Raw genomic sequence first — 27,658 nt, forward strand, 5'->3', positions numbered from 1 at the left:
ACCCTTGGTCACGCCAGGTAAATCTCTCCCTAAAACTTTCCCTACTTCCTCACCTCTCTCCAGGAACAGTGCAGCACCCCCTCTTTTTGCTTGCATCTCTAGTACTCAGTACGGACACTAAGCTGCTACTGGACCTTCCACCATCTTGAGTGGTAAATAGTGTCCTTTCGCCTCCCTTCTTTTGGAAACCTGCATTTGTATAAATGACAGAACAATCTCTATAATCATTTATCAATTGGCAAGTTATCTTTTGATTAAGAGGGACTACCGTATTCAAAAAATTCATTACTAAGCTTAAGATGCAAAATAGAGAGTTCCCCACATAGGGTGAGATTCATTGCCATAAAACATGGACGTCTTTCAACAATATGCCATCTGTTAAAATCCAAAAACTTAAGGCTACATTTTATGCTTTCCAAGGAACAGAAATACAATCAAATGGCTGCTTTGCACATGTTGCTTTTTATTGCCAAGATAGTGATTGCACATTTCCAAAAATAAACAAGGCTGTATTTTTCCCCAGGCTTCAATGCCTTAGCACACTTCATTGATAAAAAGATAGTGTAAACTGATTATGACTTGTAGGTTGCCCAGTTGAGCATAATCACATATCCAGTAGTACTGAAACTCATTGTTCAATTCCATTTATGCGATCAGTGTTTCTTACTATATATGACTACTAAAGACATTTCTGAATAATGTTCATAAGTTAAATAAATTATGTGGTCATGCTGCTGTCACACGAAACCCATAAAAGAATGACATCAAGACACCATAAATGTATTTTTAAATTGGTGGCAATTATTTTTACCTTCAATATTATTACTTGAATAATTTTTGTACAAACGAAATGTAACCCTGATTCCTTTATGAGCACCAACCATAGTTTGTTTTAGTGAATATGAAAAAAACAATGTAGATCTTGATCGATGATCTATGAGCATCACTCGCGGTTGTTAAGGCCCCCCATCTAAAAGCGGTAACCTTCCAAGTCGAAGACAATTAACCAATGTCAATATCTATTGTACATTAACCTGCATTGATAGAGACTGGTATTGAGCTGGGTCAATCACCAGGCAAGACTTCTAAATAATTTCAAATGCTGTTAAACTCCACTTTCCATTTATAATAGCATTGTTTTAAGTCTAAATTGTGATACTGCTCCTTGAAAAGTACATTGTAAAGATTGTAAAAGATATGTATCATAACATTTACTAAGTAGGGAACATGGTGTCCTGAAAGTTGGCTGATGAAAAATGGAATCCTCTAATAACAAAAGATCCATTAACTACCACGACATTAGAAAACAATTTGCAGGAGGAAGTTATAAAATGTAATGTCTGGAAGTGTAAATCCATTTTCTGGGGAGTAGGGGGTGTCTGTATGTGTATGTGTGTGTGTGTGTGTGTGTATGTGTATATATATATTCTCCTAGAATAAACATTTTCTACGTGAAATACTTCTTCAAAATCAAGTAAAACATAAGGCCAGACACCAGAAAAAGTCTGAATACAAGTCAATGAAAGAGCAATGGAAGAGCAATTTGATTAGCTAAAGACCCAACTGGAGCCCTGTGATGGAAGGAGGGAGCTGTGGAAATGTTCGAAGAAACAAAATGGCTGAAGGCATGTTTAACAATATTCCTCAAGTGCCACAACTGAAACCGAACACACTGTAGCCTATTGAACTCCAAGTTTATTGAACTTTACAATATGTTTTACGTTTTTCTGGCCATGAAAAAGCCTCCAAAGGACAGAACAGATGTGCTGTAAGCTTAGTCACTGCACTCTGGTCACTGCTCAAGCGGGAACCACAGACTGGGGAAGAAGGCAGCTTCCTCTCAGTGTGCTTATGAGATTGTGTGTAGTATATGTCAGGTGCCTTCTGTAAAAGAACTTTCCCGTGAGCACACTGGGACACTGTAAACACTTACAAATGAATCAATGATAGCACAAAGGTAAACATCAAAAATACTGACAGCCAAAGGTGGGCATTGTCTGGACGCCCCTACTGGAGCTATGAGCATGTCATAGTAAAAGGACAACAATCTTTATTTTTTTGTTATGATGTAGACTTCCCTCTCATGAATAAATGCTTCATTGTGTTAAACAATGGCCAATGTACGGATCCAATCCCTGCTAACTGTAGTAGGATTTGAAGAGAAAGCAATGTCCACATTAGTTTTACAATCCTATAAGTAGGTGATAATGCCATGTATGAAGTCTCTTGCATGGTCATCGAAGAAGCCGAGCCTTCCAACTCAAAGTAGGCGACCCTTGACAGTTGTTGTTTGTCTTTTAATATTGTATGGCACTGTATCCACAGACTACACATTTTTAAGTGGAAACAAAAAAATGCTTTATTCTATTGCAGGCTTGCTTCTGGCCACCAGGGTGCTTCCATGATGTGTTATGTTTTTCGTCAGGGGGTAATGCCTCCTAAAAATGGAAAAGATATTGAAATAAAGATGACATCGGTTCCAACGTTAAAAAGATTAAAGTACAATCAACAGTCTTCAACGATCCTGATTCTGTTATGAATGAATGGACAAACCCAACAATTAATTAAATGCTTTTAGCACATTTTTTTGCCAACTAAATTGCTTCAAATCACTTTCATTGCACTTAGTAGAAGTGAAAGAGTCGTCTTCCAGTTTTAGGAGCTGCATGAGGGTAAGGAACTTCTACTATGAAGTTGCTGGAAGTGGCAGCCTGCGATAACTGCTGAGGCTTTGAGTGCTAACTTGCTGGAGGGGAAACTAACTCAACTAGGTTTTCTGAACTCTACTCAAATATTCAGGTGGAAAAAAGTGGATTATGTTATTTAATTAACTGAAATATGCAACGCGACTCCACCCCACACCACACTCAAAAGATAATGAAACAGACTTTAAATATATGGGTTCATAGATTATTCGAATTAAGGTAGCTTATCCTGGTTAGCAAACAGATATACCATAGCATAACTCCTGAAAAAGGCACAGCTTCAAGTGTGACCATGAGCCAACTATGTGCATAAAAGGAAGTCTTAAAGTGTGCTAGAGTGTTTAGAAATGAACTGTGATCAAACTCTGATCTGAAGTCCTGGTGGGTTGCTGTGGGTGGTGAAGATCTGCCTATGTGTGAAGCTGCAAAAACCACAGTTGATGGACAGAATGCAGAACAATGTCATACATTCACCCCAGTACAGAGATCTGGGCCTAAATCCATAGTTTTTTTGCACTCCACACCACCCCAGTTCAGACATGGCCAAATGCAAATCAGTCTGACCCTGTGCCTCATGGGAACAGCTCAGCCCGAACTGCCAAGCCATGCCTTCCCTGGACCGGAAACAAGGTTACGAGGACCGGTTTCTGGCATTCCAGCCGTCTTCAGCCCGGCTTGCTTGAATCCAGTGGTGTGGAGAGCATGGGACTCACGCCAAAAAGTGGAGTGCAAAAAAACGATAAATTTGGGCCCAGATCTCTGTAATGGGGTGAATGTATGACATGGTTCTGCATTCTGTCCATCAACTGTGGTTTTTGCATTTGTCACCCCGAGTGGGATGGGTATGCTCAGACGTGAGTCCCATGCACTCCACACCACTGGATTCAAGCAAGCCGGGCTGAAGACGGGCAAAAAAACAATGGATTTGGGCCCAGATCTCTGTACTGGGGTGAATGTATGACATTGTTCTGCATTCTGTCCATCAACTGTGGTTTTTGCATTTGTCACCCCGAGTGGGATGGGTATGCTCAGACGTGAGTCCCATGCACTCCACACCACTGGATTCAAGCAAGCCGGGCTGAAGACGGCTGGAATGCCAGAAACCGGTCCTCGGAAGCTTGGTTCCGGTCCAGGGAAGGCATGGCTTGGCAGTTCGGGCTGGACTGTTCCCATAAGGCACAGGGTCAGACTGATTTGCATATGGCCATGCCTGAACTGGGGTGGTGTGGAGTGCAAAAAAAACGATGGATTTGGGCCCAGATCTCTGTACTGGGGTGAATGTATGACATTGTTCTGCATTCTGTCCATCAACTGTGGTTTTTGCATTTGTCACCCCGAGTGGGATGGTTATGCTCAGACGTGAGTCCCATGCACTCCACACCACTGGATTCAAGAAAGCCGGGCTGAAGACGGCTGGAATGCCAGAAACCGGTCCTCGGAAGCTTGGTTCCGGTCCAGGGAAGGCATGGCTTGGCAGTTCGGGCTGGACTGTTCCCATGAGGCACAGGGTTCGACTGATTTGCATATGGCCATGTCTGAACTGGGGTGGTGTGGAGGGCAAAAAAACGATGGATTTGGGCCCAGATCTCTGTACTGGGGTGAATGTATGACATTGTTCTGCATTCTGTCCATCAACTGTGGTTTTTGCATTTGTCACCCCAAGTGGGATGGGTATGCTCAGACGTGAGTCCCATGCACTCCACACCACTAGATTCAAGCAAGCCGGGCTGAAGACAGCTGGAATGCCAGAAACCGGTCCTCAGAAGCTTGGTTCCGGTCCAGGGAAGGCATGGCTTGGCAGTTCGGGCTGGACTGTTCCCATGAGGCACAGGGTCAGACTGATTTGCATATGGCCATGTCTGAACTGGAGTGGTGTGGAGTGCAAAAAAACGATGGATTTGGGCCCAGATCTCTGTACTGGGGTGAATGTATGACATTGTTCTGCATTCTGTCCATCAACTGTGGTTTTTGCATATGTGTGAAGCTGGACAGCAGCTGCCAGGAGAACTCACTGACCCACAGCGAAGAGCCATGCCAGATAACTGAAAAAGCCTGTGGAGGACAGCGTGACGGACTGCGGCTGTCTAAGAGCCACAAGGTTACCGCAGCCAGCTGCCCAGTGAAGACATTGAGCATGACAGTCTCTGTGCCCCAGAGAAGCCTCATCAACGCCAGACGGTGACAAGGCCAAGCCTGGGCAATTGAAATCCTTGTGTCAGATGGGTTCCTGTACCAACCTTCTATGTCTGTTAAAATCTTGTCTTTGACCCCTGTCCTGGGGTCCCCAGTCACCAGCAGAAGGTCAGCTTGATTCCTGATCTGCTTCAACCATTATTCTATTCCACACATTTCTACCTATTTCATAGTCTAAACCTCCAGTCTGTATTGAAAGTCGAGTCCAGTTTTAACTGTCCACTGGACCTTCTGGTGAGTGTTGTGGGTGCTGCTGGACTTGTGGATGCCATTACCACTGGAAAATCGCAGAATCACTACTGCGACTTTGCTACTCTAGCCCACTGACCACCACATGATACTGAGGATGGACTGGTACCATTGTCAGCCGCTGCCCCAAAACTTAGCCGAATGGTTACCATTCTCCAGTGGGCTGAGCTGCCAGCACTAGACGCTGGTGACAGACACTGAATCACTATCACAGGGCACAAAAAACAAGCCCCCAGAGGCACTGTTCTACTAAACAGGATTTGGGTGGAGAAGCTGTGTTCGGCAAGTCTTGGGACTTATTAGGAGGTGTACTAGCTACATTCCAAAGTGCATAGCAAAACTCACATAAAAGCGAAATCATAGCTTTTGTAATTCTCAAAACACATACCTTAGCCTCTGGCTTCTTTGAGGTTACTCTAATTCAGTGCGTGAACACTTCCAAGTAGATATGACGATGTATCAGACCTTCTCACACAGACTAACATGGACCACAGACCTCAATATTCATCAGACATTTCGCACTTAGTGTGTAGGAGCTTAAAATTATTTAGTATGAGATCTCAGGCCCACAAGGCACCAGGCACGTACGATGTTAATTGTTTATCCTAATTTTATGTTTAGATTAAAACTCTTATGAGCAATTAAAATTCTTCTCTTTTTAAAGGAAAAAAAACAGTGGCAGCTGGTGACCTTGAAAAGTGGTGGGGTGTAATCCTTGGCTCAAATTCTAAAGGGCTTTCTCTTGAAGGTTTTTCACACTTTCTTGCACTGTTTCACTCGGTCTCACTTGGTCTCACTCATTCACACTCATTCTACTCTGGCCCACTCTATCTTACTAAGTCGGACTTACTCTGAATTACCTAGTCTTACTGTGACTCAGTCTCACATACAGTAACACTCAGTTACACTCACTGTCATTCTCTCTCACACGCTCACACAGTGGCGTAGCTAGAGCTTCTGGCACCCGGGGCTATCTCTCAGATTGCCACCCGTGGCAGGAAGCGAAGAGGGGGAAGGCGGGATACGTATTTACTCTGGAATTTGTTTGCCTACCTAAAGGATGTATACTTTACTCAATCAAATCTTACTCCCGGCCTTATCTCTGATGGTAATGGGCCAACTGCATTTCAACCACAGAATCTTTGGTTTATTTCTATTACTTTCCTTTAATATAGAACAAAAATGTATTCAGATATCACTGCTTCTGAAACTGGAGGCCCTTGGTCTGAGGTAGTTGGGATTGGGGCCCTGTGAAAATAACTCTTGTGGGGTAATGTCCACGGGCAGTTCTAAACACCAAACTGAGGAGGCTCACCGCTCACCAAAGATCCTTTCCTCTCCTTATTTTTTTTAAAACAAAACTTTATTGACTTTTGCAAATCTAATCAAAAATAAGAAGCAAATAGGTTCACTTTAGGATACATACAGTGGGATGAACAACGATACCAATATGGGCGAAACAAATACAATCACTTAAGACGCAGTCAAGATACCCTCCCCACCCACCATCCGAGAATTTTACATTTAACTAGAAGCATTGTAATCCTAATCCTTTCCTCCTGTTTTTAGCTCTTCCCTCAGGCTCTCGTCGGTCGTGTGTAGACTCCACAGTGGTGGCAGGGCTCCTACCGTAAGTGTTGTACTGCTGCAAATCGCCCAGCACTCCCCAGACTCGACTCCACTCACGATGAGAGTGCGTAGAGGTGAGGCGTGTCACTGCTGCCTTTTCAGCGCGGCATGGGGGCTGCCCAAAATTTTTTGCCCAGGGCCGTTATTGGTAGCGCTTACGCGCGCTACAAGATTGATGGCCCTGGGACCCACAAACACGGGACGTCACGCACCGCACCACCACCACTAGCTAGGTGATGCGTGTGCTGCAGCATTTTGCAAGCAGGTGTGCTTGCAGTTCAATTACATAATTTACAGCACGTCACTAGTGTTGGGAACCGCCCGGCACTGGTAGACCGTTGCGGGCGCCTTTATAATTTATTTGGGGACACTGATAGTACTGTCCCCAAATAAATGATAAAGAATGTCGCCACAGGCCAGTGAGAACACTCTGCTAATTTAGCTCCTTTTAGTCTACTATGAGAAAATGCTGGGAGAAAGCGAAAATGATTGTCTTAAATATGTAAATAAGAAAAACTCCTACACATGTTGACGAACCATTCATTATGGGAGTGTGTATTGGAGATTTAATGCCCGCTTGCATGCAAACCTCCTAAGCCTTCTCTAAGCACCGGCTCGCATGCCATCAATACACTGTCCAGAAGCTCTCCTGTCACAGCGCTATGTGAACTAAGCGGCCCCAGAGTGATTGGGTAGCCAGGCATACTGCCGCCATGTTGTCTTAAACTTCATCACTACCAGAGGCGATGTTTTTCTTTCTTCCGAGGACTCTGCCTCGTGCCAATACAAGTAATTTTCATACCACATTGTTTATTTTACATGCATAAGTAATTTTTGTATTACTACATGCGTGAGATAAAGCTATCGTTCATTACAGTTATGCGCATGACTACTACATATAATGTTCCATGCTGAAGTACATCCGCCTGCAGTCTGTGTAAAGTTCCTGGTACTTAAGGTTAATCTATGACAGGTGATGCGCTAACTTGAGGATTTAGCGGCCACGTGAGAGCCGAAGGGCGGAGGCTGCTCACAGCCACTGACACAGCTGCAGTCTGGTCACAGACGGCATTATTATGAGGTCAAAAGTCTATAATTACAGGATTAGATGTGCGTCACTCCACCTCAGCTTATAGCAATATTTATTTGGCTAAGCATGAAACAAAGTCGTGGTGGGATGTTGCTATCGTTGGTGCAGCAGGAGCAGTGCACCAGGGCCCTGCTCGGGACTCCACATCACAATTATTACTTAATTGTACTTCCCGATTGGGATAGAAGCGGTCCACTACTATCCTTTCTTAATTTTTTAAAAATTTTATATAGCGCGAACTCGACCCGAAGGTATGAGCATGCTTTACATAGCACCAGTTACATTACAAACGGACAAAGTCATGTTTATGTTCACAGGGAGCTTAAGTGATTTGCCCAGAAGGAAACAAGTTACTTACCTGTAACTTTGGTTCCCCAGTATTGGTAACTTTCATAGATTCCCATGCTTTTGTATCATTCCCCGTCGTCGGAATGGGAGTCTCGGTAACAAAAATACCATAGCAGTAGGTACAAAAGAGAAAGAAAAAGGCCTAGGCCTCATTCCCTTTTGTAGCATATCACCCTCTTTTTGTAAAAGAGACCAGACTTAGGCATCAGCCAATCAGAAGTGCCTCACCCCTTAGAACCCTCCTGAAGGAACCTCAGATTTTCGTAGCCGTTGTGTATCAGTCACCAAATCTGTTGTAGGCTGAGCTTTCCTCGGGGAGGTGGGTGGGCGCATGGGAATCTATGAAAGTTACCAATACTGGGGAACCAAAGTTACAGGTAAGTAACTTGTTTTCTTGCCCCAGTATTGGAACTTTAATAGATTCCCATGCTTTTGTATCAGAGTAGCAAGCAGTTAGCAACAAAAAAACACATTTTGTTTCATAAATACATTGCAATAGCCAACATGACATAAAGATACAAAATGTGTAACAACGGAAGGTGGGATAGAAAGGAAAGCTCACCAATTATTGGAAGAGGTTCCTCAAGACAGCCAGGCCCACTGTTCTCTAGTTGTAAGGACTCCAAGCAGTAATGCTTAGCAAAGGTGTGAACGCTGCTCCAGGTAGCAGCTCTGAAAATGTCTTTAATCTGAACCCCCGCAAAGAGGGCCGCTGAAGATGCCACTGATCTTGTGGAATGTGCACGAATCCTGCCAGTCAGAGGTTTCCCTGCCGCAGTGTGGCAATGCAGAATGGCACTTGTGATCTGTCTTGATATCCCCTCTTTGGATAGCGGGAGGCCTTTGCTTGGACCACCAAAGGACCTCCGAAATCCCTTAGTGCGATCTAAGTAGAATCTTAAGCACCGTTGTACATCCAAAGAATGAAGTGTCTTTTCCGCTGGTGTAACCGGTTGAGGAAAGAACGCTTTCAGAATAATCGGCTTGTTCAAGTGGAAGTCCGAGGGTACCTTGGGAATAAACCTAGGGTTAGTTCTCAAGATTACAGTGTTCCTTTTAAATTGTAGGAAAGGGGGCGTGGCCAAGATGGCGGAGTGAGAGGACGCTTCTTCTCGCAGCTCCCCGATCCGACTAGGCCCGAGCCCTGAAATATAGCTATTTCTCCCCCCACCGGAGCCTAACGGCACGAGGAGAAGTGGAGGAACCTGAAGAGAAGACGCTGGTCGAGTTCTAGCCTCCGTTCAGCCTCAGGATAGCCCGTTGGACGGTGTTGGAGGTCCGGCCCGGGAAGCGTGAAGAGGAGGAGGTCGACCCCAGAGCACGTCAGCCGGACGCACGCCGCACCCATTGCCGCTTGGAGTGCGCAGCCGGAGGAGATACTGCAACACCATGCCCGAGGGGTCCTCAGTGCCTGAGGGGACCACCGAGTCAGCCCCGTGGGAGCAGCGGGGAGCGGCGCGCAGGTCCCGGCCTACTCGTATGACCGCCCACCGGGAGAGTATCGGAGCAGCAAGGGAGTGGGCCCGGGGCCTCGCACGGGGCCTTCCGTCCCCGGCCCCTCCGGTGACGGGACTCCCCAGCTCAGTGGACGCCTAGGTCCAAAGAAAATCCGGCGTCCTTGGTGGGCCCGCAGCTTGTATTGTCAATTCCAGAGCGATTCTTGGCCACTGGCTCCGTGACGCACGACGGAGCTAGACGGAGGTGGAAGATGGCGGAGTCGCCCTGAGAGGCCTCTGTTGGCGACTGCGGCTGGGGGGTCTTGCACGGTACCGGAGGGACCCACAGCGCCTCTCCCTTCAGGCGCAGCCGGGGGCAGAAGGAGGAGACGATCGCCGGTGATACCATCCGTGCCGAGAGGAGCCCGCGACAGACGGACAACGGCGGGGCCTATGGGAGGAGTGAGCATCCCGTCATAGCAACCACGTCTGGAGCCCAGCGTGACGAACCCGGAGGCGCTCTCCCCAGACAGTGCTTGGAGCAGTTGCCGGTGACAACCACCAGTCCCTTATCTGACCTAGGACACCACCGGCGGATCGAGACATGTCGAGTAGAAGGGACGGGAGAACTGGCCGCACTCAGTCCAAGATGGCGCCGGGCAGAGGCGCCAAGCGGGTAGAACGCACTCTCCCCGACATACTCAGCAGATCCCAGCAAAGAGGAGATATTGGGCCGCTATCGGCAAGCCCTGCCGGAGGATCGCAGGGTGCGACTGGAGGGGAACCGCCGGTCACCAGATCGTTCCTTGAGTCGCTGTTCAGCACCCTCAGAAACGATTTTCAGACACTGAAACAGGAAGTGGCAGGTGAGGTTCGGGAGGTGCGCAGAGAGGTGAAAGAGATCGGGGAGCGAGTGGCCACGGTGGAGGGCACAAACCACCGTCTTGATGAGGAGTTAGTCCTATTGCAACAGGAGGTGTTGCGCCTCAGAGAACAGCACTTAGATCTGCAAATGCACAATGAGGACCTTGAGAACCACTCTCGACGAAACAATATACGAGTCCGGGGAATTCCATCCTCGGATGAAGGATCAGATACGGCTGGCTACCTGAGAGACTTGTTCCGAGCTATCCTGGGTGAACCACCTGAATTCCCGGTCAGAATTGATAGAGCGCACAGAGTGGGCCCGCCACGACGAGCATCGGCACCCCCTCCGGACATTTTGGCCTTCCTCCCAGATTTCCCACTAAAGGAACGCATCATGGCTTAGGCCCGGAAACAATCCGCGTTCACTTTCCGTGGCCACTCTGTGGGACTGTATCAGGATCTGTCCGCCATCACTCTTCAAAAACGGAAATCATTCAAGATCGCCACAGACTTTCTGAGAGAGCACGAAACACCCTATGCCTGGGGTCACCCCTTCCGCCTTATCTTTCGATGGAATGGCACGATGCATCAACTCATATCGCTTCAGGAAACATGTGAGGTTCTGGGGATCACGGGGGAGGAGGAAGACACGACCACGCCGAGCCGGAGGCGCGGCCCCAGAGACGGTTGGCAGAGGGTCTCAAGGAGACGAGAGTCGGCCAACCCTAGAAGGCCGGACTCGCCCACCATTAGAGCCAACATGGCGGATGCGGTCTCCGAGGCGGCCAGAAGCAACGCCTCCAACGGTGATGTGGCTCTTACAGCATAATGACGCTCCAGGGGGAGAACACCACAGCCTTACTGGAGTAGCAGGTTCGGGTCTTGGAGGGCGGGGGGTGGGGGGGAAGAGGGAGAGGGTGTAAGTGGCTGGACGTCCACATTGGTAACTCACCACAGGCTTGCCCGGAGGGCATGACTGGGACTGACATTTGTTTGGACTTCAGGGGATTGTTGAGGGGTGAGGGAGGAGGGCGCTTGGTTGTTTGCATGGAGGGTTTGTTGGGGTGTGGAGGGAGTTTGGGGGAGGGGAAGGGTGGCCGGCTTGGGGGACGTTTGAGGGGAGTTGGGGGGAGACACGGGGACCGTCCAGTGCTACTGTACCAGTCATCACAGCCTTGCTGTGCTTCTATACATTGTCTACACCGCACCCACCTCTTTTAGGCCGTGACACACTGCTTCTACCTTGGTTTTACCCACACAGATGACAGCTTTCACAGTAGTTACCCTTAATGTGAAGGGATTAAATAACCCTGTCAAGAGGAGGGCAGTCCTTTCCTTATTGAAGAATACCCACGCAGACATTTGTCTCCTGCATGAGACTCACCTCCTAGCCAAAGACTGCCAGAGGATGCGCTCCCATAAATTCCCCACGCAATTCTTCTCCTGCAATACTACTAAGACCGCTGGGGTTGCAATTTTGGTATCCAAAACGTTTAAAGGAGAGATCCTCCATAAATTTGCTGAGCAGAAGGGTAGACTCCTTGCTTATAGGGTCAAATACGGGGGACTGATTTTCACCATTGGATCGATGTATAGCCCCAATGAACACCAAGAACGATTCCTACACTCGGTTGTGGTGGATGTCACCGCCACACCAGATAGGCACGTAATCATAGGGGGAGACCTGAATATGGTCTTCGACTCTTCCCTGGATAGGTCGGTGCAGCGGCGCCCGCAGACTGGGGAGATTTCGCAGACGAGCAAACGCCAACTAGAGGAGTCAGATCTCCATGACCTTTGGCGTAGCTTACACCCCACCACTCGGGACTATTCTTATTATTCGCACGCCCACAAGACCTACGCACGTCTCGACCATCTATTGGTCTCGAAGCCGGTCCGCGACTTAGCCACAGCTTCTGCGATAGGGGTTCTCTCTCTATCGGACCACGCCCCTGTTACGGGGACGTTCCAATTGCCACCGATGTCGCCTAGGCGTGGAGTGTGGCGCCTCAGGGATACCTTGCTGCACAAACAGACGGTGGTAAAGCATATTCAAGACTCGATACAGGATTACCAGGAGCATAATGATAATGGTGACACTACCCTGGCAACACAATGGGCGGCTTTGAAAGCGGTGCTCCGAGGGGAATTTATTGCCATCTCCTCCGCTGAGAATAGGGAGCGTCAACAGAAGCGTGAGGAACTAACTGGCAAAGTGCGAGAATTTGAACAGGTTCACCAGAGGACGGGGGCTCCCAGAATCTGGAAGCAGCGTAAGGCTGCTAGGAAGCTTTTGGCAGCCTTAAATATGGACAGGGCGGAATATGCTGCATTACGCTTGAAGCATGCATATTATACGGGTGGGGACAAATGCGGAAAGCTCCTGGCGCACAAACTCAGGGAAGCACATCAGAGGCACTTAGTGAAGGAGCTATCGACACCCGCTGGGGGGGTTAGTAACGGAAGACGACCAAATAGCTGAAGGCTTCCGCCGATTTTACGCTGACCTCTATAAAGGCGAACCCCCGTCATCACAAGCAGAGGAGGGCTACCTGGCCTCGGTTGACCTTCCCTCTCTCACTCCGGAGCAGGCGGAATATCTCGAAAGGGACATTCGGGTAGAGGAAGTAATTACGGCCATCTCCAGGCTCAAACATGGGAAGGCCCCGGGTCCTGATGGTTATACTTCCCTCTTCTATAAAACTTTCTGCCCTACGTTGGCCCCGATCCTCACACGCCTATTTAAATCCTTCTCCGTTCCTGGAGCTATCCCTCCGGATTTGCATAGGGCAACGGTCTCGGTTATCCCTAAACCGGAGAAGGATCGGACGCAATGTGGCTCCTACAGGCCGATCTCTCTCTTGAATATTGACCTTAAGTTGTATTCTGGGATCCTGGCGGCCCGTTTGGCGCTTCACCTCCCGGGACTAGTGGAATCGGACCAAGCCGGGTTCGTTCCGGGGAGGCAAACGGTGGATAACACCAAGAGAGTGGTCCATGTACTGGAGAAAGCCTCCAGGATACCCGGGGAAAGGATGTTGCTGGCAGTTGATGCGGAGAAAGCCTTTGACAGGGTGCATTGGCCATACTTAGAGAAAGTTTTAGCGAAAGTAGGTATTGGCGAGAAATTTCGCACTCTGGTGTTCAACTGCTACAAGTTTCCATCAGCAGTGGTACGGGTTAATGGCTGCAGCTCCCAACAGTTTGCGATAGAAAGGGGCACTAGGCAGGGGTGTCCATTATCCCCGCTTCTATTTGCACTTTATATGGAACCCCTGGCCCAGAGGATACACCAGAATCCGAATGCGCTGGGAATTAAGATGGGGGAGTACACCCACACTATCAGTCTGTACGCAGATGATATCATTCTGACATTAGCGGCTCCAGGGAGGGCGCTCCCTGCATGCACTGATGAGATGGAGGCCTTTGCTGCCATAGCAGGCTTCAAGATGAACATGGGGAAATCGGCGGCCCTTGACGTCTCGCTCACCACGGCCACCAGGACTGACTTGCAGAGGCGGTTCCCCATGCACTGGTCGAAAGACCTGGTGCCCTACCTGGGCATTCTACTGGCACCCACGCTACCCGCTATGGTGACTGCGAACTATACTGCTCTAGTTTCGAAAATTAAGGAGGAACTGGGCCGCTGGAGCAAGGGCACATTGTCATGGCTAGGCAGAATTGCTGCGGTGAAAATGACCATCTTGACGCAGGCGCTTTACCTGTTTCGCGCCCTGCTGCTGCAGCCCCCGAAAGGATGGCTGCTGCAGATTCAGGCGGACATTGCGTGCTTCATATGGCAGGGCCGTAAACCTAGGCTTAAAAGGGCCATGGCTACCTTGGCACCTGAGGCGGGGGGACTGGGGATACCGGACCTCCGTAAATATTTTCAGGCGGCACAGCTAAGGTATCTAGTAGAGTGGAGCAAATGGGAGACCGACAAACACTGGCTTTTTCAAGACCAGGCAGTGGCGGGCCGGACCTGCAGGAGGTGCCCTTTTTGCGAAGGACACATCGCCCTCCCAATTTATATGCATCTTACATCACACGGGTTCCCATGAGGGTGTGGGACGCCACGAACACGACTCACGCACTTACCACCTTCCCCTCACCGTTCACACCACTGATCGATAACCCAGAGTTTCACCCTGGCATGGAACCGGGGGCTTTTGCACGCTGGCGGGCTGCGGGATGCAGAGCACTCTTTCATCTAAATGGTCCAGATGGCATTATTCCGTTCCCAGAGCTCAGGAAAGAATATCAGTTGCCGGAGATGGAACGGTTGCGCTATAAGCAGGTGCGCCATTGGGCGCTGCAGCCACAGATACGGGAGTCGGCAGATAGGAAGCTCCTTCCATACGAGAAACGGCTTATAACACGCACCTCAGACAAGAAACTTATTTCAGACTTGTACAAATTCTTGCAGCCCTCCTCTTTTGACCTCTATAACCCTGGTAGGGAACGCTGGGAAAGAGAACTGGGGAGATCCTTAAGCCGTAAGGAATGGGACAGCATTGCCTATAGGGCTCGACACTCCGCATATCACACTGGGCTTACGGAAACATTTACAAAAGTGTCCAAATACTGGTATTACATGCCTCAGAGATTGCATGAGATGAATCACAACATCGACGCCACTTGCTGGCGAGCATGCGGGCAAATGGGCACCTCACTCATGTTTTATGGGAATGCCCAATGCTATCCCCTTACTGGAAAGAGGTCCTGGACATGATCGACTCCAATTTTGATATTGAATTGCCCAGCTTTCCAGCATATGTCCTGTTGGGCTTACCCAATGGGCTGATGTATCCTCTGAGGTCCCGTAGAGGGAGGCAAATTGCGATAGCATTGGGTTCTGCTGTACAAAATATACTTATTCACTGGCACACCACCACACTCCCCTCCATCACAGGGTGGTTGCATAGATTATGGCATGTCCTGGGAATGGAAAAATTGTCGCCTATGGTGGCGGGAGAGGTGGAGCAGTTTAATGAGCTGTGGCAACCGTTTCACTCATTGCTTGTAGGGGAATTCACAGAGCTTACATGCCCCAGATATCTCCGCTTGTTGAGGTTGACTACATTAGCAGATTCGGATGGCCAACGTGCCTAGACATGAGAGCACTGGGGAAGGAGGAGCGGTTTAGGGGTTGGGGGCGGGTGATGTTTGAGGCACTGGACGGGGGAAGAGGGAGGGGCCATGGTTGGGTTCGGGGAGGAGGGGAAGTTGGGGGGGTTGTTCACTTTGGAGCGCCTTGTTGCAGCATACGCACCAGCCATCACATTTGGATGTACGCTACTCTTTACAGGACCCTAACGCGCTGGTGTGCTATTATATGATTGTATAGGACACATTGCTCCTTGGTGACAACTGTTTGTTTTTCTTTTCATTTTGTGAATGCTCAATAAAATGCTTTAAACATAAATTGTAGGAAAGGCTCCTGGATAGCCAGGGCCTGCAACTTTCCAACACGTCTAGCCGATGTGAGAGCGAGGAGGAGAGCCAATTTCCATGAAAGGAACTTCATGTCAGAACAATGAATTGGTTCGAATGGGCCTTTCATGGGCTGAGAAAGGACTAGATTTAGATGCCAAGTAGGAGGAGGAGGCCTCACTGGTGGATAGACTTTGAACAAGCCCGTAAGAAATTGTTTGACAGTCCTGGAAGACCACAAGGAATGTCCAGACCCAGACCTTCTGTATCTCGAAATGGCCGCCAAATGAACCCTAATTGACGAATGGGCTTGCCCCAACTTAGCCAGGGACAGCAGATAAGGTAGGAGCTGATCAGGCTTGGAAGCAAAGGGTTCAATCTTATCTCTCCTACACCAGAAACAAAATCTTTTCCATTTAAAACGGTAAGTCCTGTTCGTTGAAGGAGCCCTTGCCTGGGAGAGGACCTCCTTAATTTCGCTTGAGATGGGGAGATTCATAAACTCTTGCTGCTCAGGAGCCATGCTGTCAGGTGTAATGACTGTGGTTCTGGGTGCCAAACTTGTACTTCGGACATTGTGAGGAGATCTGGTATAATCCTCAAAGGAAGAGGAGGAACTTGCGACAACAGATGGAGTTCCGTGTACCAGAACTGTCTAGGCCAAGCAGGGGCTATCAAGATCATCCTGCACGGCTCCACTTTGATCTTTCTGATGAGCCGTGGGATCAGAGGGATGGGGGGAAAGGCGTAGACAAATGTCTTTGACCAGGCTATCGAAAGCGCATTCCCCTGTGACTCTCGGTGGTGAAATCTGCTTGCGTAAAACCGGCATTTTTTGTTGGGCGGTGTGGCAAAGAGATCCACCTCCGGTGTGCCCCACTGGCTGAAGACCTCTTCCAGAACTCGCTGGTTCAATTCCCACTCGTGGCTGACTGAGGATGACCTGCTCAGTCTGTCGGCGTTCTCGTTTAGAACTCCTGGCAAGTGTTCCACCTTTAGCGATATTCAGTGAAGTATCGCCCATTCCCAGATCTGTTGAGCTTCCTGCGACAACGGACAAGATCTGGTTTTTCCTTCCTTGTTCACGTTGTGCATGGCCGTGGTGTTGTCAATCCTGATAAGCACTTGCGAACCACCTAAGCGGGGAAGAAAAGCTTGCAGAGCCAGTCTTATTGCTCTTAGCTCCAAAAGGTTGATGTGGAGCCGTTGCTCCTGTGGAGACCAATGACCGCTGACATGTAGGTCTTGCATCAGTGCTCCCCAACCCTCCAATGACGCGTCCGTTGTTACTACTTGAGGAGACTGGTCGTTTACGAAGGATAGACCTTGGGACAAGTTGTCTTGATCTGCCCACCATAAGGCCGCTTCCCTCATCATCGGAGTGACGGTCACCTTGTCCTCGAACGATCCGTGAACCTGTTTCCATTGGTTGTCTAGTTCCTCCTGTAGAGGACGCATCCTCAGTCTGCAGTGAGGAATCAGGGGAATACATGATGAAATTACCCCCAGCAGAGATTTGTAGCGGCGTACTGAAAGACACCTTCTTTCTTGTAAGTCCCGAGCCAAGGTTTGTAGTTTCTCCCTCCTTTCCAGGGTCGGAAAGGCGTTCGAGAGCTTTGAATCCAGGATGGCTCCCAAGAAACGCGCTTTTCTGGACGGGACTAGGGATGACTTTTCCTTGTTTAAAGTGAGTCCCAGATTTTGAAACAAGTTTGTACAGGCCCGAACAGCGTCCCGCGCTGCGTCCCTGGACGGGGCCTTCAGCAACCAATCGTCCAGGTAGGGGAAGACTTGAAAATGGTTTCTTCGTAGGAATGCTGCTACAGGCGCCAGCACCTTTGTGAAAATTCTCGGGGCTGAGCGAAGACCAAAGGGTAAAACCCTGAATTGAAAGTGGCTCTTGGCTACTGTGAATAGTAGAAACCTTCGGTGTGCTGGGTGAATCGGGACATGGAAGTACGCGTCCTCGAGATAGAGCATGGCCATGAAATCCCCCGGACTGATGAGCCGCAAGATGTCCTGGAGAGAGACCATCCGGAAGGACAGGGAGATGAGATAGGTGTTGAGCTCCCTGAGATCTAAAATGGGGCGCCATTTCTCCAGCGTCTTCTTTACCAGGAAGAACCTGGAATAGAATCCTTGTCCCTTTTGATTGGAAGGGACCGGCACTATCGCTCCCGTCCGGAGCATCTGTTGGACTTCGAGCCACAGGAGACGCAGGTGTTTCGATGGAATGGCTGCCGGGGGCTTGGGTGGAGGGACTTGCATAAATTCCAAGGTATGTCCTTTCCGAATGATGTTGAGCACCCAACGGTCCGATTTTATTTTGGACCAGTTCTGAAGGTATTTGGTTACCCTGCCTCCAACTGATGACTTCTTGGAGGAGGGTCCAGTACGAAGAGCCAGGAGGCCGCTATTGGCGCTTGGACGCATCCCGTCCTCTGCCAGCCTGTTTCCCCTTATTGTAAGGCCTGGAGTAGTTAGAACAGGTTCTCCAAACCGGTCCTGGAGGCCTGGATCCATGCCAGATTTTTTGTATATCCCCATTTAGATTCATGTAGTTATTTTAAAAATATGGCATGGATCCGGCCCTCCAGGACTGGTTTGGGGAACCCTGAGTTAGAAGATTGACCTTGTCTCTGTTGATAAGGATGGCCGTACTGCTGGGAACCTGAGCCAGTGGATGAATAACACTGCTGTTGATAGGATCCCCTGTAGTAATTATCTCTGCCTCTGGAACCCTTAAAAGGAGACTTGCGGTATTGACGGGTACCCAAGGACCTGGCAGTTTCCGTGTCCTTTTTGATCTCCTGAAGAGTGTCATCGATTAGCTTTCCAAATAGTGCTTCCCCATCAAAGGGAAGATCCAGGACTTTGTTTTGAATCTCCGGTCGAAACCAGGTAGCCTTTAGCCCCCCTGGCGACGGAGGACTGCAGCCCCAGCCAAGGAACGGAACACTGTTGTTGCAATGTCCATGGCACAGTCAATGATCTCCATTGACGTCACCTCTCCCTCCTGCAAGATCTTTTTTGCCTCTGATGTTGATTCTGGAGGTAGCTGGTCCAGGAATGGAGCAACATGACACCAAAGTTGGCGGTCGTATCTGCCCAGTATCGCATGGGCATTGGCAGCTCGCACCAGAAGACTCGCCATCTACGAGAATCTTTTCCTAGCATTATCCAATCTCCGCCCTTCTTTGTCCGGAGGAGTTGTTAAGGGAGCAGAGGGGTTGCGGGATTTCCTCTGCGCTGCTTGCGAAATAACTGAGTCTGGTTTGGGATGGCCCGTTAAGGCCGCCGGCCCATTGTCAGGTGCTCTGTATTTCTTGTCCAGTCGCGGTAGGACAGGGACCATCGTCGCTGGGTTCTTCACAGCCTTCATGCCTTCCTTCCACAGATGATCTACTATAGGTATGGACCTTGTTGTCTTCCTGTAGGGTTCCTTGGAGTTGTACAAGAAACAATCCGTGGCCACCGCAGGCATAGGAAATTTGAACCTGCCAGTTGCTCTTTCCATCAGCTGATGGAACCCTCCAATGTCCGCTGTCGGGGAATCTACTGGATCCAGAACTGGAGATGAAGGATCCAGAATGATGTATTCATCCCATTCAGTCGTATGTACGGAGTCATGATCCGAATTTTGATCCTCATCCGAGGAATCATCATGGGCATCTGCCGGCCTCGAAGGATCTTGCGGAAAGGATGTCTGAGGGGACACCTGAGCAGGTAATCCAGGAGTAGCCGATGAGGCAGAAGCCAAGACAGTCTTTGCAGGCGCTGCCGGAACCAGAATTGGCCTAGTAGCCTTAGATTTGTAGTCCTGCAGCATCTTATGCAGGTCCTGTAGGAATGAAGATGGTACTGTAACCATATCCTGCCCAGAATAATGTTGTGACTGGGCCGCCTGATGATGTCCACCATCCTCCTGGTCATATCCCCCTTCAGAGTCCGTCTCTTGACATTTGACCAGAAGTTGAGAGGGACTATTGGCATAGCTATATGAGTCCTGGTCATCCTCATCCGACTCCCCTTCCTCAAAGAGCAAAGCTGGTGGCAAGGGGGTCACTCTCCTAGGAGATGTCATCTCCGGCGTTATTCTTGTCACTGAAATTGTAATTCTTTTTTCAGATGACAATATTGTCGACGGTTCCGTCGCCGATGGTTGTATACACGTCGACGAGATTGGTGTTGTCGATAATGAAACTGTTGACGATCAAGGTGTCGTCGTCGTCGTCGATGCTCTCGTCGACGCCCTACGCTTTTTAATGTGTACATGTCCCCCCTTGAAAAGATTGTCACACCATATGGTATTAAGCTCCTGACCTATGCTGATTGAGGAAACAGGAATTTTTAGTAGTCAGTGTGTCCCCCCCTCGCACCCTATCCATGTACCTATGCCCCATGTATGTCCCTGTCATCATGTAATTCCTTTTCCGTGCCTGTCATAATAATGCCCCTGCATTTCCGTCTAATGTTAGCATGTCAGTTATTAGGCCTTCCATGTATGTAGTATGAATTCCGCACTAAGGCCTGCGTTTCCAATGCATTTACATGGTGCACTTTTTAATATCGCAATGCACACGTTTTTGTGGCCCAGCCGAGCCAGGCCCTGAATTCAGGCTCCGAGACTCTTCTGTCTCTGAACACTGCAGCTTTGGTATGCATCCCTGACCTATCCCCTACTCCCTGCCCAGCCGAGAGGTGCCCGGCCTGGTCTGCCTGCCAAGACGGTATTTTGCCTACAGTTATCTGCTCAGCCTCCGCAAAAACACATTCCAGTCTAGTGAAATAGGTAAACATATTTCCGCCTGCAGAGCATAGGGCCTAGCCTTCCTGTCTCCATGCAAGTGATTTACTGAACCCGTTGCCATAGTATGCAAATGGCCCCGTGCATTGCATGAAGAAATATATGCACACACTAGCATTCAGTGATGAACGGCCTCTGCTCGAGAGACCTTTACTTCAGACAATACATCCTCCAAACATAAGATATCAGATATGCCTAAGGTGCAGGTCGTTCTGACATCCCAGACTCCAGACTCCTCTACTGGTGCTAAAGTCAACCCCCAGTTCTCCCCAGTTACACGTCAATCTCACGTCATGTTCAGTTGCGCGCACATGTAGGGTAAAGGTTTCTGCTGATCCTGCAGATTTTCTCTATGCATCCACCCACCTATGACACCTCTATGACTCATCAAGTGCACACCTACGTGTACGCCCATATGTTCTTATCTCTCTCTCTTTTTACTTGTTACGCCTACTGTATTCATTACAATTGTATGGTTTTGCTATATATAATGTGTGATGTTAATAAAACGTTAGATATCCCTTCCTACACCTTAGTGATGATGGAACCAGATTCTCGTTGACTCGAGTCATCTTAATTAAAGCCTGTATGACTCAGATATCACGGACTCTGCCTCTCATTTTTATGAGCTATTCTTATTGTTATTAATGTATGGAAAAATAGTCCCGGTAATATTATTTACCACATAATCTGGCGCCCGAACAGGGACTAGTCCCCTTCCCCACACGCCGGCGATGTAAACGCAGCCCCCTGACCCCTTCTACAGCCGTGACGGACCCATCTGTGCACATCCGCGGGTTTTCCTGCTAACTCCCTCAGGCCCACGGAGGAGACGGAGACTGCGACCAGGCATCCACACGAGGCGGTGAGGACTGCGGACTGTCCCGACCAGAGCCCAAGCCGAGAGAGCAAGGTCCGAGGTATCCAGAGGCCCACCTGTTCCAGGGCGCATGCGTAGCAGCAAGAAGCCGTAGCAGTCCAGTCCAGTATCAAGTTTCCGAGGCCTTCAGTTTTGCTTCCCAGTGAGTACCGTTGTTGGGAACGCATATAGACGGGTTCAGTATTCGAGCCCGGTCAAGACGGGTCTGGGTACACAGATCCGGTAAAGACGTGTCCATCTAGGTGGATGCGGTATGACGTGTCTCTTTATGGGACCGGTATGACTGTACTGTTCTAGCAGTGCATCCAGTATTCTAGTGTTGTATTTCGAGATTTTCAGAATTGTGTTAATCTATGTACCAGGTAGTATCTGTTCGCAATGTTTTAATGTCGTGGTATAAATGATTGTTTGCAATTCATTATTGTGCTTAATGTGTTTTCGTTCATACCAGTTCAAACATGCCACTGTTTTCGAAATTACGTCAGATAGGAACCAGGAAAGGGATACTCGAAGAGGCAGTTCCCGTCCCGCCTAGGGACACTCCCGGACATTTTATGTACCACAAGCATGGCTTAGATGCCATACTGTACTTAGATTTATGGGTAGACTACACTAAAGATCTGGAAGAGAAATATAGGTGGCCTGTCTCAGGGACATGGGATGCTGATTGCATCATGAGAGTAGAAGAAGCACTGTGGAAAAAGAAAGCCAGACAATCCCAGAAAGATGCCATAGAATTGTGGCGTAAAGAAGCGCATAGAAGAACAGAGAAAGAAATTAAGAAAGCAGAGAGAAGTAGAGAAGCCTCAGAAAAAGCCCAAGAAAAGGAATTACTAGAAGAAGGTGAACGAGTTAGAGCAGAACAATTAGACCGACAAAGAAATACCCTTATTAAAGGCATGTATCCCCTTCTCGCCGAGGGCCTACCTAAAGTGACCCCGGAAGTACCAAGTAACTTGCCGCCACCATTGGTCCCGACTAAAATCCGTAGTCACAAACAGACCGCAGCGGACATTTTTCTTTCCTCCTATTTAGACGACGCTGCTCCAGAGTATGTAAATGTACGTGTACCATCTACTAATCCTCCTCCCAACCCTATCGTTCCTGTCAATTTAACTAATACTCCAACTAATCCTCCTACTACTACTCCCGTCACCGTCCCTCCACAAAGTCGCGCTGTCCCTACCAACGTGGAGACACCGCCTACCAACCCTTTTAAATTGCCACCACCCGTAACACAAGATCGATCCGCAGTAGCAGCGGCAGCACTGACACTAAAAGACGACTCAGGTCAAGGCGACTCAAGTCTAGGAGGAGCGGGAGGAGGAGACCCCTCCACCCCGCCTTAGTTAAAACGATCATCACTACGAGATCTAGCATTACAGCACACGCCAAAAGCAGCTACATACGCAACCCTTAGACAGTACCTTACTGATTGTATATATGAACCAGTACCAGGTGGTACTCATTACGTTTAAGACGCGTTGCAAACTATTTGAGTATCCTACCGGACATGAAAAATCACTTAGATAAAATATACCACTTCGTTGGAACGGGGGAGGGACCAGAAAGTGTTCACGAGGCCATGGCAAATAGAAAGGTGGAGCTACAACGTATGCTCTTACAGTTTCTGATAAATTGTTTGATCAGGGAACGAGACCAGGAAGATAAAGGAGTAACTACAGTCATGATAAACTGGAGTGAGAATATAGCTGCTGGTAAACATGAAACGCAGAAGTCAGTGGAAAGTATGTACAGAAAAATTCGTAAAGAAATTCTTGAGTTACACAAGAAAGAACAGGCCGAGAAAGAGGATGATGAAGCTTCAGAGGACGATGAAATAGTAACAGGGGACGCCAGTAAAATAAATTACGTAGGTAGGGCAAGACCCTTCGATAAACCCATACGCCTGGATTACAATAAGCGTTCTCTCTCCCCAATACCAGAACGATATTCTCTTGAACACATATTTCAAGCCACTGACCAAGCATTGAAAAGACGAGTAGGGAGTAGCGAACTTAGTACTATGCATGAACAGGAACTAGCCCGGTCAGCAGTTCAATGGGCTGGAAATTCTAACATATACAAGGATGATGTAGTAGCACAAACATTTTTGAGCCTTTCTCCAGAAGAACAGCGTTTAGCTGGTACTTACATGGTTCAACATCTTATCATACTGTACGAAAGCCAGCATTCTGATCCAGGTCCCCTATATAAGTTATTGGACGATTTACTCCTAGCAAGATGGAGAGGCCTAGGCACCGCATTAATTAATGTGATTCTAGAACAACGATGTAAATACATGACTTTCCTGACCCCACACTTTGTTCCTACCCCACACCGAGAAAGAAAGACCTTTTACATAGACAGACAGAATCCCCTACGAGAGGTTCATCCCGTTAGAACTGACGCGGGTACGCTTCAACGAGTATACGTTTACACACCCTTGACGAAAATGCAATTATTGGAAATGAAAAAATTGCTGCCCTGTCACGATAAAGACCCAGCAGGGTTCCACCGTGAATTGAAAGACAAGCTCCGTATGGGGGAGTATACATACGCTGATATCAATAAAATGTTAAAAGTACTGTTGCCAGCAGGTATTTATGAAAAACTCAAAGAGAAAGAGTGGGAGGTGGGAGAGAAAAAGATTAACTGGACGGAATTAGAAAACGAAGATAATACACGAACCCCGGGTACTGGTCTCGGGGATAAGGCTAAAGAATTACCAGAGTTATTGATACAGGTTCTGCCGAGATTGACTACTAAAAAGGAAGATTGGGATGCTATTTCAGCCTGCAAACAGAAACAAGATGAAGACACCAGTGATTTTTATTCTAGATTTGAAAAATGTTTTCTTATTAATAGTGGCCTGAAGACAAGTAGTGAATCGTACCCACATCTTTTTGTGACCAAATTAGTCGAGAATTCCTCACCACAGATTAAAAATAGAGTACTGAAGGTTGAGAGTACTTGGCAAGCTAATAGCCCTTCCCAAATGTTACAAATGTTACAGTATCACCAGAACAGAATTAGAGAAGAACAGGAACACGAAAAGAGACGCATGAAAGACACGAAAATGAAAGTGCTAGTTGCACAATCAGTTCCAGCCATGGATGGTCAGAGAAAGGGCGCGGCACCTGTCAAAGGGAACTGCAACTACTGCAAGCAGCCAGGTCACTATATCAATGAATGTGCTGTCCTGAAACACAATATAGCTACAGGCAAGACGAAAGAAAGACCGCGTCCTCCCAGACAGGAACACATCCCGCAAAACGCGCAAACTCCACAGAACGCACAACAGACAGTGGCTGTGCCCCAACCCATTGCTGCCACACAACATGTCACGCAACAAATGTACCAGTATGCACAGTCAGACTACCCTGATTATCAACAGTATTCATGAAACAGCCTAGAGAGGGAGGTTGGCTTGCCCCTTATTGAGGTTCCTGTAGATCAAGAAGGTCCCTATGTAAATAGTCAGGTTTTAGGGAAAGACAGAAAGTTTCTGATTGATACAGGGGCGAGCAGAACTACCATCAGTCATGATGAGGTTCCAGGGGCACCCCTTTCAGGCTCACAGAATATTTCCCTGGGATTTTCAGGAAAGCCTATTGTTAATGAAGTGTCAAAACCAGTCTCACTAGAAGTTGGTCCATTGTCCCGCACTACAGATTTGCTGCTTACAAAATCATGTCCAGAAAACTTGCTTGGTATAAAAACATTGAAAGAACTAGGAGCAGTGATTTGTTGTTCTCCGGAAGGAGTGAGATTGTTTTTACGTGATTTTAAAGGACATTATGTGTTAAGAGATTTTGATCCCAGACTTCAGAATGTACCACAGCATTTATGGGCGCAAGGTCCGACTGATGTAGGTTACATGCACATTACACCATACCGTGTCACACTCAAGCAAGGAGTTGTACTACCACGAATCCGACAATACAAGTTACCACCTGAGGCTGTAGTTGCCTTGCTGAAAATTGTTGACAAGCTCATTGCACAAGGGGTGGTTGTGGAAACGGACTCCAATGTATGTAATTCTCCTATCGTTCCGATCCTTAAACGGACTGACCCGAATGCACCACCGGTCTATAGACTGGTGATTGACCTCCGAGAATTGAACAAATGCATAATACCCCAGTACCCAGTGGTCCCAGACATTTCTTCCCTATTGACTGCAATTGATTCCGAAGCAGCGTTCTTTACTGTAATTGATCTCAAGAACGCCTTCTTTAGTGTCCCAATCCATCCGGAAAGCCAGTACCTTTTCGGATTCTGTTTAAATGGCCGAACTTCAAATTTGCAAGGGCTCCTCAAGGGTTCACAGAAAGCCCTAGTATTTACAGTCAAGCACTGAAACGACAACTAGACAGTATCCACATGCCTACTGACACTGCACTGCTCCAATACGTTGATGATCTTTTGATCACAGCACGAACAGAACGAGACTGCGAACGTGCATCACTGACAGTCTTATATTTCCTGGCGGATAAGGGGCACAAAGTGTCCCCTTCGAAGCTGCAATTCTGTGCCCAGCAAGTGGTATACCTTGGACACTTGCTGTCCAAGAGGGGTAGACAGCTGACACCTGACCGAATTCAGTTAATTGCACATCTTCCACAGCCCAAGACACAAAAGGAAGTACGGGCCTTCATTGGCCTCACTTCTTACTGCAGACAATGGATTCCCCAGTATGCATATCTAGCCAAACCACTCATACAGTTGACAACACAGGTGGCAGCGACTTCGACTGTCCTCCCTTGGACTCAGGAACATACACTTGCTTTTGATGAACTGAAGAAAGCTCTATGTCAAGCACCTGTTTTAGCGACACCATGTTACAGCAAACCTTTTACACTTTTTGTCACTGAACGCGATGGCACAGCATTATCTGTTCTCACACAAGATCAAGCAGGAAAACACAAGCCTTGTGCTTACTTTTCTAGTACATTGGATCCAGTGGCCCAGGCTCTGCCTGCGTGCCTAAAATCAGTTGCAGCAACAGCGCTAGCAATCAGACAAAGCGATTCCATAGTGTTAGGACATTCCTTGACAGTACAGGTTCCACACTCAGTGGAAGTTCTCTTAAACAGGACACAGACACAACACCTGACCATAGCAAGATTGACAGGATATGAATTGACACTGTTCCAGCCACACATAGAGATCAGACGTTGTAACATATTAAACCCTGCTACACTTTTACCCTCAATCACAGCAGACCCTGCACCACATGACTGTGTGGATGTCATTAACACAGTGACGAAGCCAAGACAAGACTTGACAGACATTGCATTGCCCGACCCAGACCTGACGCTTTATGTGGATGGTTCATGTATGAGAAAAAGCACAGGAGAGTTAGTAGCCGCATATGCAGTGACCACCGAAACTGAAGTCATAGAAACACAGCGAATTGACACCTTGTCTGCCCAAGCAGCAGAGCTCATTGCTCTGACCCAAGCCTGTATACGAGCCAAGAATCTGAAAGTAAACATATACACAGACTCACAGTACGCATTCGGAGTCGTTCAAGACTTCGGTGTCCTCTGGCAAGAGAGAGGTTTTCTGACCTCCCACCGAGCCAAGATACAGCATGGTCCCCTCATTCAAGCTCTGTTAGACGCAATACACTTGCCTACAGCAATAGCCATCATGAAGTGCAAAGCTCATACTAAAGTCACTGACACTATTTCCCAGGGTAACGACCTGGCAGATCGAACAGCTAAACTTACAGCTCAGACTCATACAACAGACACGACAAAGACTGAAGTACCATCACAGACAAATTGCATGACAGTCAGGGATCCCTCACAAGATGTACTCGACATACAGACACATGCCACTCCAGACGAAATCAAGAAATGGACTGAACAAGGAGGGGTCCAAACTGATCAAGGATGGATGACAAAGGGGAAAGCCACATGGTTTCTCCCCGATTCTATGGTTCAAGCTATCATAAATACAGCACATAGACCAGCACACTTAGGAGAAAAAGCCATGTTAGACAGTATACAGAAT

General features: G+C 48.1%; 1 protein-coding gene across 1 annotated transcript in view; it reads right to left on the bottom strand.

Moving 5' to 3' along the window:
- Positions 1–443: 443 nt before the first annotated feature.
- Positions 444–27,658, bottom strand: part of RGS22 (regulator of G protein signaling 22) — a 1,820,811-nt gene continuing 1,793,596 nt past the window's right edge. The window contains exon 28 of the mRNA XM_086966055.1: positions 444–2,438. The gene's annotated coding sequence lies outside the window, so the exon portion shown is untranslated. The remainder of the gene's footprint in view (positions 2,439–27,658) is intronic.

The sequence above is a fragment of the Lissotriton vulgaris genome, chromosome 4_1 (assembly GCF_964263255.1).
Source record: "Lissotriton vulgaris chromosome 4_1, aLisVul1.2, whole genome shotgun sequence".
In the NCBI taxonomy this organism is placed as follows: domain Eukaryota; kingdom Metazoa; phylum Chordata; class Amphibia; order Caudata; family Salamandridae; genus Lissotriton; species Lissotriton vulgaris.